The sequence below is a fragment of the Helianthus annuus genome, chromosome 7 (assembly GCF_002127325.2).
Source record: "Helianthus annuus cultivar XRQ/B chromosome 7, HanXRQr2.0-SUNRISE, whole genome shotgun sequence".
NCBI classification, from domain to species: domain Eukaryota; kingdom Viridiplantae; phylum Streptophyta; class Magnoliopsida; order Asterales; family Asteraceae; genus Helianthus; species Helianthus annuus.
Window position 1 is genome coordinate 80,311,456 of NC_035439.2, and position 5,815 is coordinate 80,317,270.

At 37.9% G+C, this 5,815-nt stretch overlaps 1 long non-coding RNA gene across 1 annotated transcript; it reads right to left on the bottom strand.

Annotated features, from left to right (window-relative positions):
- Positions 1-4,268: 4,268 nt before the first annotated feature.
- On the bottom strand, positions 4,269-5,028 carry LOC118480566. Its single transcript, XR_004863309.1, has 3 exons — positions 4,696-5,028; positions 4,511-4,594; positions 4,269-4,428 (listed from the first exon to the last, which is right to left on the bottom strand). It is a non-coding gene; the product is annotated as an uncharacterized LOC118480566 (long non-coding RNA).
- Positions 5,029-5,815: the final 787 nt, after the last annotated feature.

Here is a 5,815-nt window from a genome sequence, read left to right on the forward strand (position 1 = left end):
TACATTCGAAGAACTAGCCACAGATGAAGACCCCATGAAAACCCTATACGCAGTTATGGGCAAGGAAGCATATATGAGCATCCAGCTACAACATGACAAGAGGACGCGCACATTGAAACGGGTTGTTAACAAAGTTTCAATTGCAGCCACTGAGAACGTTGAACCAAATTCCTCCGGTATCGCGCTCGCGCTGATACAATAAAGAAGCCGCATCCAACCACGCCAGCCCAAAAAGCAAACACTAGAAACGCAGCCAAGCAGCAATTGGAATTCCACGGTAAGCCTCACGGACTAAAATCCAGTTAACAACAACTACGGGTGGGATGGCAGTCAAGCGGCGTAACGCATCATCCTTCTAAAAAGTGTACCTAATGAGTAAATGTTAATGAAACTGATATGTATGCTAGACATACCCCTTTTTTGATGGTTGCTTCCGTTAAAACAACATGATAACTTAGTGATCTTCGGCTACTAATTTAACGAAATCCCACACCGACAACTAACTGAAACTAACATTTAATGTCGCACTTACAACCAACTGAAACTAACATTTAATGTCGCGCAGCGCGCGAACGCTCGAATACCCCTAGTTAAAGAAATTTGAAAACTATTGTAACATCCGTCAAAAACGGATATCCAAAATCCGACCCGTTTTGTATTTTGGATCCTAGTCCTTGAAACTCGGGAATTTTCCGCGAATTAAATAACCGTTGAACGAGTTGTTGTTAATCTAAGTTATAACCAGTTAGATCGGTTAGTATAACTACGGGGATTAAATTTAACATTTCAGAGAAAAAAAATTAATAATAATATACTTTCATTACTAAATTCAACCACCTTTAATAACTATATTATAAAAATTAAAAAACTTGATACAGGTTGTAAACAATTCAAGGGTATTAAAAGATACAAATTTTCTTTTACAAAAGTTTGACTTTTTAAAATTCTTTTAAACCAGCTGCCGCCAAATTTCCAGCCATGCACAGCGAACGAACAGCCACTTTCCTTCCTTTTCTCAATGATTGATTCGGTTATGATACGATTCCGCGTTTCCGTATATAATCCCAATCACGAACCTTGCCTCCTTGTCAACCAAGTTCCTCAACCGACACTTCTTCAATTTCGGAAAGTTTTGGATTTCCAAAACGAATCGAACAAACGATGTAATATATATACGCACAACCACTTTCCCTCACAACCATTCCCATACCTCTCAAACTCTCCGTTAACACCTTGCCGGAGACATCATTCGAAACCGAAATCGCCGAAACAACATCGGAGTTATATGGACTCCCAAGGACCACCTGCACGTCTGCCGGAGTTCTGTACAACCGCCGAAGAATCCAGACGTGGCCGGAGATTGGAGATTCACAACGCGAACCGTCACACGACGTCGGTATACTCTTTTCTTCGTAAATCCTTTTATTTTTATTAATGAACCAATTCAGAATTTAAAACATAAAACTTACTAACAGTGGGCTTACATGTTCGGCCGGTTATTAAGATTAAAGAAGACAAATGGCTAAGTGTATTCAAATGGTTTAAAAACTAGACAACTTTCAAAACTGTTGTTGTAACCCAGTTGGTTTGATGATGTTGCTGAAAGTTAAACACAGGAGGTCACATGTTCGAACCCAGTCTCCGACATTCCCGCTGCACTTACATTTATTTTTTGTTACTAAAACTGAATTATATAAGAAACATTAATATTAGTTAAGTATAATACAAATACAGTTTTTATCATAAATCACATCACTGTCGACTGGTTGGGACACCTTCCTATGATTAAAAAGTTAAAGTCATTTTGATGTTTTAATTAATAACAAACTAGATGGAAGCCCTCGCCGCGATGCGGCCGAGGGCCTACAAATTAAGACAGTAGGTAGCTCTAACAGCAGATGCCTTTACCCTAGATCCCCAATTTGAGGCACTTAAGAAAATCATTTTTTAGAACAAACCCCAACGCACTAAGCCAAGCCGGTCATCCTGCCACCGCCTGTTCCGCGTCACATTCTTTGAGATTTATTTACATGCAGAACCAGATCGGTCACCAGAGAGCTCGCCGGTGGTTCACCAAAATTCTGTAACAACGATAATAGGATAAATGGAAACAACTTAAAGCAATCTAACTGAAAAAGAAACATGCAACTGAATCGAGACTTACCATAATTCTTGAGGGAGTTAAATTGAGTCCCGCCACAACCCTAGATCGCGCCGCCTGAATCTTTTAACCGTACGCCGCTTTACCGGCATCAACATCATGACACCTTCGTCGGAGGGGTTGTTGGGTCGTCTAAAAACACACCACCGTCCCTCTCTTGGCCCAACCCATATCATCACCGGATTCACCGTCTTCTGTTCTACACGTAGGGGTTGAGCACGCGTTGGACAAGAGGCTCCGCCACTGCTCCGCCACCGCTCCCAGTCACCTGCTACTGGAAATAGCATTTATCAACCATATTTAACACAAATCTACAAACATTATATTGTATGAATGCATGATGACAATAATAAAATATATTCATTTTCAGTTTCTTGTATAAACTCTCTTGTCATGTCAGTAAATTAAAACATTAGACAGACATCATGATGATCACCATCATTATTAGCATTATATAGCCTATGTTTATTATTGGGTGTACATATTGGCACACCAATGTGCCTATATGCACACTAAAAAGTGTTTTTTTTTGTCCTATATGCACACCTTGCAGTGTCGAGCTGTGGTCAAAGCGCGGCGTTTTGGTCCAGTCAACCAGACAAAGACTGACGGGTGTCTGACGGGTCCGTTTTCAGTCTTTTGTAAGGTTGACAGGACCAAAAGGCGGCCAAAGCTCGGCGTTTTGGTTCGGTCAACAGACCCGTTAGACACCCGTCAGTCTTTGTCTGGTTGACCGGACCAAAACGCCGCGCTTTGGCCACAGTTCGACACTGCAGGGTGTGCATATAGGACAAAAAAAACCCTTTTTGGGGTGGCTATCTACACACAAAGTGTGTAGATAGTTTGAGCCTTATTATTCTATCTGTGGCATTATAGGAATGTCTTTGGATATTTGAAATCCTAAGGTAAGCATATTTCAGATTAAAACTTTGGCGTAGATGATTTCATATATTCCACAATCTATTCAATCTTCATAACCATAGCCAACTTTTAGCAGGAGTATTTGATATATAAAAGAAAGATAGAGACACACAAGCACTCAAGGGAGAGATTTTCAGTCTCTTCATCAAGCTTTCTAGTGTTTAGAGAAGTACTATTAAGTGGCCGCCTTGTTTGAACCTGCAACATCTGCAAAACAAAACATAATGACTGCATAACCACACTTCTTTGTGATCGGGCCAACCAAATACTTCTCAGTCAAACCCGAAAACTCAAGCCCACATGTGAAAGTCGGAATACAAAATAGTATAGATATAGATAACCTTATTATACGAAATAGTTCATAAGCAACTTAAAACAAAAACAACGTAACAAATCTTTTTGAGAGACCATTAAAATAATTAAGAAACTTAATGTGAAAGTGAAAAAAAGATAAAAATGATTAGCCCAACAAAAATTCAATTACCCTTCTCTAAAGAGGAACCAATAGTGTTTTCAAATATTAAAATGGACTATATCTACAACTTTTGCAGTGCACATAAACTAATTTTTTTTATCAACTCTGTAGAAAATATTTAATACATGCTTAGCCAAACTACTGCTGTTTGGATCAAGATGACGCCATAGACCTTCGGATTGAGAACCAGCTATGTAGCTATGTCTGGACTACTTGTCTACTTGATTATAAGCTTATATATTAACTAATCAAAACAAACACTCACCACTCATGGTTTAGACTTTAGAGCTTCCTCAGCAGTTAAGCAGTTATCTGAGAGTATTTCAGATATCTAATATATATATATATATATATATATATATATATATATATATAATTACACGTCATGTTGGTATAAAAACATGAAACTTCATAATCACAGCTTATGTGACTTGAAAAACATAATAAACCTACATTGTTTTCCTAAACTTGGCGTTGATCACATTACATTTTTTTTTGAATGGCAAACCTTACATACTCCTAAATTACACCAAATAAATACTAATCTACTCCTTGCTTGGGATTGAACCCAAGACCTCCCACTAAGAGGCAAGAGCCTCTACCAAGTGGGCTACTCCATATACATGAAGTCAAAAAGTTAAAAAAATAAGCAACATCTTGTAGATTATTTCTTGATTGCCGCCAATTTCGTCCTCCTATTTTAGATTTTTTTGTTATAAACGTTTTCTTAGTCTTCTGGTATATCATATTTAAAACTCGATAAATCATGCACATCTTATTTGCACATAGGTGGGTAAGGATATGCAAATGCTCACCACATCGTCAAGCTCTATTCCAAATTCGAAGCGTAACTCGTCGTATTCATCTTGCGCTGACAAAAAAACAATAAAGGAACATTGAGATAAAATTATTCGAAGTTTACAAGAGCAGGTAAAATTTAGATTGAAACTTACTGTAAGTGTACCCTAGGGCTTGGAAAAGAAGGTTCCTTCCAACACTGACAGTAGGCATGATAGATCGAATACTAAAAACTTTCTCTACCACAACAGATCTGAAACAAATTAGTTGAACAAAAACATTAAAACATTAATCATTAGATCCAGAATCAAAACTGATTAAAAATACAAATTTTACTTACAGATTTGAAGCTGGTTGAAATTAGACCGCGAATCGTCACCGCAACCTGGTTCTTCATCATCGCTACAGTTGGACTCGTAGCGGTTCGCCGGAAAACTGTTGGTCGGCTCCCCTTTTCATTCCAATCTATGGTTATGTGTGTTTTGAAAAGAAGGTTAAGCATAACAAAGACATGGACCCGATCCATGCTTCGTCTCCCAAAACTCCGCCATGAACCTTAATATAGAGACAGGGACGCCAGAACCCTAAGCGCCGCCATGAACCACTTTCAGACACCTAATCACTGTTAGAAAGCTTGCCCTCACCGTTGGTTGAGTGACACACCACCCCTAATCACTGTTAGAAAGCTTGCCCTCACCGGTGGTTGAGTGACACACCACCGTCTCTCTGTCGAAGGAACCCGATCCACGCTTCGTCTCCCAAAACTCTGATTTGGCGTTGATTGGTGACGTTGGTAGAGGGTTTTTTCAAGCGGCAATGTTGGTTTAGTGAGAGTTGTGGTCTGATTATTTTTTCAAGCAGACATGTATATAAGAGGTAGTGGGATACGTGCTGCAAATTCATAGTACAAACCTTTTTTTTTTTTTGAAAAACACCCAAGGCCAAACGTACAACTCTCAATAGCACAACTATGTTGCTAATTTATAATAGTTAATGCTTAATTCATCTTCTAAATAAATTAGATTAAACACCTTTAAAATTTGGACCCCCTTTTACTATTTTATTAAGACCAAATGTTTAATTAATTTTTTTTAACATAATCATAAAATCAAGTTATGTATGATTTATACAGGATCTTATTCACTAAACGGAGATGTAATTAAATAGTAAACATTATATATTATGAAATTTTAAAATAGATATTAATCAGATCGTTTACGTATGATATTTCATATCTAGGTTAATCACTTTTGTTCGTCCCCTTGGTTTCCAATCAATTACTCGTACGTTCTTACAAGAAAGCGCAACGCAACCAATGTGAGTATACATGACCCATTTTCGATTTACACTTTTTGGGTGCAATATGTATAACTTATCAAACTACACCATCACATCAAACATTTTATGCACACTCTATCCATACTCTATGTGATACATTTTGATCATGTTAGACATGTTAT